At 41.2% G+C, this 12043-nt stretch overlaps 1 protein-coding gene and 1 pseudogene across 15 annotated transcripts in view; one reads left to right on the top strand and one right to left on the bottom strand.

The window, feature by feature from the left end:
* Positions 1-12043, top strand: part of ELMO1 (engulfment and cell motility 1) — a 592158-nt gene that overhangs the window by 65444 nt on the left and 514671 nt on the right. The gene's annotated exons all lie outside the window — the stretch shown is intronic.
* LOC101138102 (small ribosomal subunit protein eS10-like) lies at positions 7546-8066 on the bottom strand (annotated as a pseudogene).

The following is a 12043-nucleotide window of genomic DNA, read 5'->3' as shown; positions in this document are numbered from 1 at the left end:
CCAAAAATGTAACAAAATATGTAAGCAGTAGACACTTATATAAGTGTGCTCATTTATGAAACGTTTTGAAATTTTTGTCTCAAATGCCGTGTAACATAAATGACAAGTAAAATTTCATTAACTCACCAGGAAGATAACAATTTTAACCAAGTGGTCAAAGTTAACGTCTCTATTAATGGGACAAACCAACTATATATGCCCTCTGATATAGCATCACTCCTGTGATAGGTCTGCCAAAAATGCATAACCTGACTCTCATTGTGAGGCGAGATGTTAGATAAACTTTTCTGATTTTTTCTGTACTCTTAAAAAATGTCAGCGTCATGAAAGGCAAAGAAAGAATGAAGAACTATCCCAGACTAAAGGAGATTAAAGACACAGAAAAACTCAATGCCCTAAGCAATCTTGGATTGGCTTTTAGTCCAGGGAAGCAAATTCATTTTTCTTTTATAATAAAGGACATTATTGGGATAATTAGTGAAATTTAAAGAGGGCCTGTAGATTATATAATAGTGTGTATCAGTGTTAATTTCCTGATTTTGATCATTGTGTTGTGATTATCTAAAAGAATGTTCTTGTTCTTTAGAAATATACATTGAAGTATGGAGGGGGAAAGTGGCATCACATCTGCAACTTACTCATAATACAGTTGAAGGGGAAGGAGAACTATTCTGTTGTCTCTACCCTCCTAGGTTCTGGGCCTGGGGCCCTGCAAATTAGACTGACAAAAGACAGATTAACAAGAGATAGCAAACAGAAGTTTATTAGTACATGCAGCATGCGTACACCTGGGAGAAACTCAGTGATGAGTATCTCTGTGGAGTGGTTAGAACTTGGGCTTATCTAGTATCTTAACAAAGAAAAATAAATTTGCAGAGAAGTGATAAGACAAAGGAAAAGGGTTTTAGGCTTCCCAGGGTGGCAGACTGTGGGAAAGTAAATACATGGGGAATACTAATGGCAGATAAGGGTTAATTTAGTAAGGTTTGTTTGTGCAGGTCCATCCTGATGCAGTCTCATCTCAGGTGATAAGGTTGTTATCCCCTTCCTGGTATGGGATGGTGGGGACACCTTTACAAGAATTTATCTTCTGCTTTCAGGCAGATAGTGAGAGGGCCAAGAGCATGTCCTGTTTCTGCTTTTAAAAAAATTACCTTCAGCTCAAAATAATTCTTACGCCAAAGTGGCGTATTTTTGAATGGCATACTCTGAACCCCTTCACAGTTCAGAAAAAAATAATACAAGAAAAAGCGAGATAAAGTTACTGTGATAAAATGTTACTATTTGGGAAATATGGGTGAAGGGCATACTTTACGTTCATCTTGGAATGTTTATGTACGTCTGAAATTATTTTGAATGATCGACTCTAAATTGGGCTTAGGAGAAAACATTTTATTTTCTCCAAAATTGCAGAACACCCTCTATCCTAGTGGTTTCTAAGTAGTAGGAAGGAAACTTTTCCTTTTTAAAGGTAAGGCAAGTGTTTCTGAGATTGCCTTAAATGTATATAAAATAGCTAAAATATTTCAAAATTATCTTTTATCCAGAGAGTCTTGACATACCAGAAGAGCGAGTTAGAATGAAATGGACCAGTAGGAAGTATTTTTCTAATGTATAGATTGCTGAATTCTTAAAGAAAACTACTGTATAATTTTTTTTTCTTTTTCTTTTTGGCTCCTTAGGAGTCAACTTGAAAATGTATAATTTAAAATATCTTATTCCCGTTGTTCATAAACTTGCAGAGGGATCCTAACCCTTGTTATTGAGTGTGTTTTAGAAGAGGAAATGAAATTTTACTAAGAAGTGAGAAATTCACCATAGAAAGGATTTTTGGAATGATGGGAGTGGTCAATCCTGGAACCCTGTTGAAGACTCTCTCCATCCCTATGGACTGGGAAGAGGTGTGGACACTGGATTTCTCATGTTCTAGAGATAAATTTCCCTCGACATTGGTTTGTGGATGGTTCAAGCTTTAACTCTGAAAATTTTTATTTTTCCATAAGTTTACATTTATGTTAATCTTATGGTCTACATTCCATCATGAAACCACCCATTGTTATTGTAAGTACTCTGGGATTGCCTTGTGAATTGTCACTTAAGAGGTAGTAGCCAGTTCCCAGTGGTTTCACTCTTCATTAGTGCAGGGTTGTAGATTACTGACTACTTTCGTAGAGAATTAAGTCCACTTCATGAAGTTCTGCTTCTCAAACTCTGCCTTTGGTACTGGAACTTTAGTAAACCAGTAATCTAGGGGGTTTAAATAATTATGGTCACCCAGATTAGAGAAATGGTACTCTGAGAAAGGTTGGTTCTTTTCTTAGTAATAGTTGTCTTATGAATGACACGGACTGTGAAGTTGGACATTATCTGGGATCAGTTCTCACTCTACAGCAGCTGGGTAATCTTAGACAAGCTATCTGTGCTATTGGCAGATTCCGTATTTGAGAATCCAGTTACTTGCTAGTATCTATTTGTAACCCCCAAATCAGTGCTTAAGGCACTTTTGTGGTCCTTTGTGGATGAGCAGAGCAATGAAAAATTTGAGTCGCCTGATGGGCATGTTTCTAGCCCTGTCTTCTTGTTTCATTTCTCATACTGTAAACAAGTACTCTTTTTGTGGTCTATTTAATGCCATGTTTTTCACATTTTTGTGCTTTCTGTTGGTGATTTAGCTTTTTAAAATGGCCCTAAGGGTGGTACTGGCGTGCTATCTAATGTTCCTAAGCACAAGAAGGCTGTATGTGCCTTATGGAGGAAATATGAGTGTTAGATGAGCTTCGTTCAGGCATGAGTTACAGTGCTGTTGTCCATGGGTTCAAAGTTAATAACTCAATAATATGTATCAAAGAAAGTGTCTTTAAATAGAAACACACATAAAATAAAGTTGCACATTGATTTGTTGAAAACGATGTTGTGACATTACTCTCAGAGGGACCTAACTCTGTATTTTCCTTCAGGAGCGATCATTTAGTGTTGGCAAATTCAGTGTTTGTGGTGACTTTATAGAACACAACTACTTCTAATAGTGAGAATGGATTGTATTCAGTCTTTCTGACTATCAGCTTCGGAAAGTAACATTGAGACATCATCAGTCATTATGCCAGGGCAACACATGTAAACAAAGGCTATGTCAAGCAAACTGGGTCGTATGGTCATCCTATCCTGGGTAAAATGGATATGAAAATACCTCCTTTCAGTAGCATTCAGCAAATAATTGTCCATCCCCTATGTAGCCAGGTACTATACTGGGAAATGGGTGTCAGTGATAAAACCAACATGTGCTCTTTCTGCATGGTGTGTATAGTGTGTTGGAATAGGAAGACACAAAAGAATAAGCATACAAATTATCATATTGTCTGTCATTCAAAAAGCCACCAGGATGGCTAAATAGTAGAAAGGAGAGCTTTATTAGTAATATGGGTTTGCAAGCCAGGAAGAGGAAGTCTGTACATGGACTGAAGGTACTCTATCTTGGAAGAGGGGAAGGACAGCTTGGATTTTATGCCTCACAGGATTCATGCTACACAAGAGTCACGCATATTCAGCAGGTTTGGGGGAAAACCTGTGCATATTTATGAGAGGATCCAAGTGCATGCACAATGGGTAAACATATATGCAACATACATCCCACATTCACTTTGGGGCATAGTTTTAGAATTAAAACGAGGTGGAAAAGGCTCTTTACATCCATAGGTGAACTATAGGACACAAAGACAGTTTGTGTGTATCCTCTATAAGCTGCTGAAACTGGCCTAAGGTCTGCAGTACCTTATCCAAAAAGAATGTTTGTGAGGCCCGTCCTCTGTCCAATCAGAGTAGCGGTGGCCTGGGTTGTAAATCAGATTTAGGAGGAGTCTGATATCTCCTATTGTTTAGAAGTTTAGAGCCATAGGAATTTGGAAGTTTGCCATGCCAGCTGGGTCCCGACACCTCAATACATAAAAATCTTTCTTTTCTTAACCTTAGAGTCCATCTTAATTGATAAAGGGGTATCTGTTTTGATCTCTCAGATCACAAGTTATAGATTATGACCAGTTCTATGAAGAAAAACAATAAGCTTTTATTGACAAGAAGAAGTATAGAATTGGGAAGGTGGAATGGTGTGAGGCATGGAAGGCCTCTTTGAGAAGATGAAATTTAAAGCAAGATCAGTAGATGAGCTTCATTTTACCAGGAGAAGAGCTTCCCGAGTGGAGAATGAGGTAGTCTAGAGCCTGACCCCTTCAAGGAAGATCTTAGTGGCTGAAAAGTAGTGAAGAACAATATGATGAGGCCGGGCGTGGTGGCTCACACCTGTTAATCCCAGCACTTTGGGAGGCCGAGGTGGGTGGATCACGAGGTCTGGAGCCTGGCTAACATGGTGAAACCCCGTCTCTACTGAAAATACAAAAAAATTAGCCAGGAGTGGTGGTAGGCGCCTGTAGTCCCAGCTACTTGGGAGGCGGAGGCAAGAGAATGGCATGAACGCGGGAGGCAGAGCTTGCAGTGAGCTGAGGACACGCCACTGCACTCCAGCCTGGGCGACAGAGCTAGACTCCGTCTAAAAAAAAAAAAAAGGAGAATGTGATGCAAGATAAAGTCCTGTTAAGAATTCTAGGAGCAATGGGGATCCACTGAAGGATTCTGAGCAGGGAAGTAATAAGATATTTTACAGTTCTCTGGAGTGTATGGAATTGGAAGTGGAAGGAAGAGCAAGTGAATGCAAAGGACCAGTTAGGAGGCTACTGCAGGGGTCCAAGCAAAAGTGACAGTGGCAGTAGAGGTGAAAAGAGAAGATAGGTTTGGAAGAGATACTCACAAGGTCGGATCTGTTAGTTTTGAATGTGAATGTTTAAGATGAAAAAAAAAGATCAGGAATGATTTTCAAATTGTTTGAACAGAGGTACCATTTTCTGAAAGGGGAAATGTTGAAGGAGAAGTAGATCATGGGGCACAGAGTCAAGAATATAGCAAATTAAAGTTCATTTACATAGAAGACCATCTGTAAATATTAGTGTTTTTTTTTCATTTATACCATGGCAGTAGGAATTTTTAAAATGATATTTGTTCCTTTTATCTCCCTCTTTTTCTGGAGGGAGATTTGTAGATTTGTGTTTATCAGAGTCCAAATTTGGTAACCCCTCTTTCTATTTTCGTGTCAGTTTTCTGGACATTCTTTTGCATGCATTAGGTGGACAGTCAGTTAATACTCTTCTCCTCAGTTCTACCTCTCTCTACAAACTTCTGTGGTTTTCCTGGTGCAGGTTTCAGATCTGCTTCAGGATGCCAGGAAGAGAGAGAATGGGGAGCTTTATCTGGTCTAGATTCTTGTACAGGCCACACAGTACCCCAGCACTGGCCTTCTGAGGCTACAGCTCTTCAGTTCACTCCCAAGCTCAGCTGCTGTCCCAGGGCAGAGTCCCCATCCCAGCATGGCTGGGACCGTAGAAGCTTCAGTGGCAGCCATGCCATCAGCTGGACCAACCCATCCATAGGGACCTCCAGATTTTATTTCTGAACTTGGGTTGTACTTCTGACTCCTCCTCCCATCTTTGGGAATTGCCTTGGGAAGAAAACTTTTCTTCTTAGGGTTGCATGGTCTGAGGGATGGGGGCTGTGCATTAACTGTCAATAGACAGACTAAAAGGAGAAAAGACAAGGTTGATTTCCATATGCTGAAGTACTCTTTGATGAGTGCTACACAGACAGGTAAATTTATATACCAATTTAACAAATAAGAGTAGTGCAGAGCTTCAGTGGGAAAGTATAGCAGGCCCTGTTGTGCTTTTTGATGCTTGTGGCAACTGATTTTGTGCTTCCTGGTGCCAAGGCGCTGGCTTCTCCCAAATAGCAAACAGCCTTGGAGGGGGTCCAATGGTGGCTGAATTTCTCAGAGGTTCTGCTTAAATTCGGAATACTACTTTGGTGGGCTGTTAATCCCTTCAGACCCTAAATTTGCTTTCCTCTCAGAAGAATCCTGGCCCATCAGAGAGTCTAAATTGAATGCCAGGAGAAAAGGGCTCCTGGAGGTGTCTCCTATCCACATGCAAGTATATCTACCTTCTCCCCAGTGACCTGCTCTGTCTACCAAAGAGCGTTGAGAGGGGTGACCATCCTCTGTTCACAGAAAGGTGGTATTCCCCATTCTACCCTTGTTGGTGGTACTGGCGCATTCCATTTACGTAACTGTGTGAGGCCACTGTGTTGACTCATCCCTGAACCCAGAAGATCTGCCTCAAGTGACTTTTCACTTCGGCTACCCTGAGACACATGGCCTGGCACCTTCACTTTCCTGAAACTTGTGAGACATACCACATCCTATGGATATAGAGATTTTTAACTACAGATGGTCCCTGACTTCACCTTAAGATTTTTGGGGGTTCAATGGTGCAAAAGCAATAAGCATTCAGTAGAAACTGTACTTCAAATTTTGAATTTTGATATTTTTCTAAGCTAGCAATATGTGGTGTAATACTCTCCAAAACTTGCAGTCAGCCATGAGATCACATGATTTTGCCCACCTGTAGGCTAATGTAAGTGTTCTGAGCTCCTTTAAAGTAGACTAGGCTAAGCTATAATGAATGTCCTGTAGGTTAGGTATATTACATGCATATTTCACTTATGATCTTTTCAACTTAACAGGATATAACTCCATTGAAAGTCCAGGAGCATTGGTAATGGATTATTAAGGGATGCTGTGAGTTACCAGTTCACAGATTTCTTGCAACTTTTTAATCTCTGATAAATGAAAATGTTACACTCCAGTGGGTTCTTCTTGCCTGCTACACAGATAAAGCCAAAACACTGAGACGGTGGTGTTGAAATAGGGAATGAGTTTAGTTATCACAAGGCAGCCGAGCAGGAGGACAGGAGACATTTCTCATATCTGCCTCTCTGAGAGCTTGGAGGCTAGCGTTTTTAAAGGACAATTTGGTGGTCAAGAGGCTAGGGAATGAATGCTGCTGATTGGTTGTAGATGAACTCATAGGAGTGTCGAAAACTGTCTTCATGCTCTGAGTCAGTTTCTGGGTGGGGGTTACAGTACTAATTGAGTCAGTTCCTTGAGATGAGTCAGGTCCCTGAGGTGGTAGTTGGTTCACCAGAATGCAAAAAATCTGAAACATATCTCAAAGACCAATCTTAGGTTTTACAATCGTGATGTTATCTATAAAAACAATTAGAGAAGTTATAAATCTTTTAACTTCTGGCAACATGACTTCTGAGCAGTAAGCAAGCTAGGGAACAATAGCTGTTTATCACTTACCTATGCAGGTACTCAGGCCCCTCCCATAGTTAGCTTTGTCTATGCCCAGGAATGAGGAAGGGCTGTTCGAAGCAAGATGGAGTCAGGTATGTCAGATTTCTTTCACTGTCATAGTTTTTTGCAAAGGCAATTTAGAAAAACGTTTAAAAACAGTGGGCACTAGGTCAGGTCTGTGATCAAAGGTATAATTCTATACCTTGCTAACTGAATTGGTTCATCACTTCCTTCAAGAGCTGTAAGAATCAGTGTTTTTTTTGTTTGTTCATTTTTTTTTAAGTTTTTTTGGCTGTAAGTTTATTCAATGCGAAATAATCCTCTCCAGTTTTACTGAGGTGGCTGACCATGTTCACAACCAAATCCTCCTCTAAACTGGAATTCAGTTGCTGACCCAGCCCCAGCCTCTACTTTCTTGTTGGCACCAGGAGGCACAGCACTATGTCTGCACATATCTCTGTTGGCTTCCCCTCTTGTGAGTCTTGCAGGTTGCTCAGTCTCCAGACCTTTAGGCCGAGGCCTGCCAGTCTCTGGACGGCTGCGGCGCACAGTGGCAGGCACAGTCTCCAGGGTCAGATGAAGGTAATCACAGAGATACTGGATACCCTCATTGGTAAGGTACCAGTAGAAGTGTCTCCATGCAAACTGTTCCTTCACACAGTCTCGGGACTTGAGAGACTGCGTGGCCTTCATGACCTGAAGGTTGGGCACATTCTTGTCTGCCAGCTCCCGGTGCTTAGGCATGGGGGACATCCTTCTTGGCCACCATGACTCCCTCCTTAAAAAGGAGTTTATAAATGGCAATCTGGTTCTTCTTAGGCATCAACATCTTGGTGGCTCTGGGGTCTGGGGCCGGGGCTTGAATCATACCTGACTCCATCTTGCTTCGAACCTCACGGGCTGACTGCCCTTGCTATTCCTGGGCATAAACAAGGCTAACTATGGGAGGGGCCTGAATTCTGCTAAGACCTGCATAGGTAAGTGATAACCAGCTGTTGTTCCCTAGCTTGCTTACTGCTCAGGAGTCATGTTGCCAGAATCAGGTTTTTGGTTAGGAACCATTTAATATTTGTTTACTAGATTACAAAAACAGAAATATTTTCTTTTTCTTTTTTCAGTTACCAAGTGTTTAGCAAGGGAAATGTAATCTGCTACAACATGATTATGCCTTCTCTTGAACACTGTGTTGCTTCTAGGGAGAGGAAATACTAGAGGAATCAGGAAGATGGGAACAAAGAGCAAAAAATTACTTTGTGGAGTTAAGAGATTTTTTCTTTCTTTTCTTCTTTTTTTTGACAGACTCTTGCTCTGTCACCCAGGCTGGAGTGCAGTGGTGTGATCTCAGCTCACCGCAACCTCCACCTCCTGGGTTCAAGCAGTTCTCTGCCTCAGCCTCCCAAGTAGCTGGGATTACGGGCATGCACCACCACGCCCAGCTAATTTTTGTATTTTTAGTAGAGACGGAGTTTCACCATCTTGGCTGCACTGTCTTGAATTCCTGACCTCATGATCCACCCACCTCAGCCTCCCAAAGTGCTGAGATTACAGGCGTGAGCCACTGCGTCCAGCCAAGATATTTATTTATTTATTTATTTTGAGATGGAGTCTCGCTCTGTTGCCCAGGCTGGAGTGCAGTGATGCAATCTTGGCTCACTGCAACCTCCGCCTCCTGGGTTCAAGTGATTCTCCTGCCTCAGCCTCCCGAGTAGCTGGGACTACAGGTGCGTGCCACCACACCTGGCTAATTTTTTGTATTTTTAGTACAGATGGAATTTCGCCATATTAGCCAGGATGGTCTTGATCTCCTGACCTTGTGATCCACCTGCTTCGGCCTCCCAAAGTGCTGGGATTACAGGCATGAGCTGCCGCTCCCGGTGCCAAGGGATTTTTTTAAACGACTAACTAATGTTCTTTTTTATCTGGCAACCAGTAATGATGCATTGGTTATAGCATATATAGGTTTTAGCAAGATTTCAAAAAAATTATTAATTCTCGGACAACATGGAGAAATGAGAGCTGGATGCTAATATAGTTAGACACGATGGTTGCATAACAACAGCAAAACCTCAGCCTCCCCTCTCCTTCTCTCCCTGTGGGTACTTGGGTGACCCTGAGCTGATGTTCAGCTAGGACTCACTGGCATACTGGTGTTAGGGCCAGCATTCATTCCGATGGATCATTGTGCACCCTGTATTGTTGTTACATATTTTAAATATGCTCTCAGGGTGTAATAAACTAGAGCTCTTGGGAAAAGCAGACCAAAGCTGGGCCACAGCCACGTTAGCTCTTTGGGAACTTCATGCATGGTGCCCACACCCTACCTCTAGTTAAAATGAGAAACAACAATAAAATAAGTAACGAAATCCAACACTGTACATTTTCCCCATAATGATGACTTCAGTATATCTTTAGAAATATTAAGTAAAAATTATGTTTTATTTTCTCATTGATTGGGTGCTCCTGCTTTGCTGGTGCCTTAAACATGAGCCTTTGTTGAGCTCAGAGTAGGCCTCCCTGAGGCAGCAGGCAAAGGAGAGAACTGAGAATTAACGATTTGTTCTGTTTATATTTTGAGCTTCCATTGGTAGTTGTGTTGGTTTAAAGTGAGTGCAAATTATTTGCACAACCATTAAGCGTTTATGATAATGTATTCAGTTGTTTAAAATGAAAGCACTGCTAAAATTAAAAAATTAAAATAGCACCATAAACAAATAAGGCTTGGATTTTTTTTTTTTTTTTTTTGAGATGGAGTCTCGCTCTATCATCCAGGCTGGAGTGCAGTGGGATGATCTCGGCTCACCACAACCCCCACTTCCTGGGTTCAACCTATTCTCCTGCCTCAGCCGCCTGAGTAGCTGGGATTACAGGCATGTGCCACCACACCCAGCTAATTTTTTTTAATTTTTAGTAGAGATGGGGTTTCAACATGTTGGCCAGGCTGGTCTCAAACTCCCGACCTCAGGTGATCTGCCTGCCTCAAGCTCCCAAAGTGCTGGGATTACCGGCGTGAGCCACCACGCCTGGCCACCTTGTAATTCTTTTAATGGAAAAATAAAGCAAAATACTCAACAGAGAGGGATTTACTACAGAAGTGTAAATTGATTAAACTACCACTTTTGCATATTGGATTGGTGAAATGATTTGCTTTTCACTTTAGGTTAAGTGTGCCTTTCCCAGAACCGACCTCTGCTAGCGCCGTCTTCAGTGTTACACCTGATTCCATCTCCTGCTGCACCATGAAATGCTGACTCTCAAGGCAGACAATGGGACAGGATTTCAGACAGAACCATTTACCTGCCTGTGTGATGTTTCCCTGTAGGTGACACAGCACGGGTGCCACTTCCGTACCAGCTGTGGAAGTCTGGCTCTTCCCTTTAGTAGCCTCAGGATACAGGGCTGGTTCTGGCTTCATTTACCATCATTAAGAGCCTGTCTGACTGGAAGAGATGTTATCTCATGATAATTGTTCCCTTCTGCTCATTGCCAGGTTGGAAAAATAGATAATGGTGAAAAAGTGTGCTGAGAAGCACCAGTTGCCAGATCCCCTAATGAGTGAGGTATTAATCTAGAAATATAGTGGAAAATTTCCTTTAAATATGTAAACTAGACTGAAGGACTGGCAGAAAGTAGGGTGACAGTTGTTTATGAAATTATTGCATTTTTATTAGTTTGAAATACACTTGCATATGTTTCTCTTAGCCCTGGGGAAGAGAGAAAATTTTATTAGTGTAATTCAAAGTTATAAAAAGCACTCATTATTAAATTGCTATAACTTTAAAAATGAGATACGTAAGTTAGGAAGGATAAAAAGATAAATGCCTGGAAAATTTTATTTTGACCTGCTTGACTTTGTGAACTTAGAAAATAATAATGATCATTTATTGAGCATGTAGTATGTACCAGGGACTCATTGTAATCATTTAATCATCACAGCAACCCTATGAGTTATAGCAGTATCATTCCCATTTTACAAATGGGGAAACTGAGGCCTGTCAAGGTTAACCAATTTACCCAGAATCGCCTGGCTAGTTAGTGCTAGATCCAGGGTTCTAGCCCTGGCCTTCTGACCTCAGAGGTTATGGTGTTCATTCTTCATATTTTAAATGCCTCAGTCACTTAACTTTTTTGGGTTAGTTTCCTTATTTTTAAAATGTGGGGGCAAGACTAGATTCTTTATAATAAATTAGAGTTTTGGAACTGTGCTATCTTTTTTTTTTAACTGAAACTGAGCAGAGGCAGTGTTCATCACATACTCACTGCAAAAGGTCAAGAGAATGACTAAATGGTAATTACCAGCAGTATTTATGTAGCAATTTAAGTCATTTCGGGATTTTACCTTTGACAGTTAATAGTTATTAGTTTTAGTAACAGGGACACTGAGAGAAGGTATTTCTTAGTCTACATCTCAGTTGCTTCCTGATTTCTCTCTGAACCAACCTCCCCCAACCCATCTCTCCCTGGAGCTGCTAATAATCACACCTCAAGCAACGGAAATCGGCTGCTCTTCGCAACTCATCAAGGGAGTGATGACTAAATGCAGGGGATGAGTGAGAAGAGGGAATTCAGGCAACGATTAAGAAACAGGCCACTAATTAGGAGAACCAGGAGAGACTGCTGTTATCTTGTGCTATTCAATCTGGAAGTTACTAAACTCTACCACAGTAGAAAATGTGCGCCTGACTTCTTGAGGAAAGAAAAGAAACGTTCATTAGCAGATCCTAGATTCCTCTAGATTGCTTGGAGATTCCTAAGACATAGCCAATTGAAATATATATATATATGTACTTTCATATTTATTACTGAAGG

Source organism: Gorilla gorilla, chromosome 6 (genome assembly GCF_029281585.2).
Source record: "Gorilla gorilla gorilla isolate KB3781 chromosome 6, NHGRI_mGorGor1-v2.1_pri, whole genome shotgun sequence".
Taxonomy (NCBI): domain Eukaryota; kingdom Metazoa; phylum Chordata; class Mammalia; order Primates; family Hominidae; genus Gorilla; species Gorilla gorilla.
The sequence above is the reverse complement of the archived record's forward strand: the minus strand, read 5'-3'. Positions and strand labels throughout refer to the sequence as shown.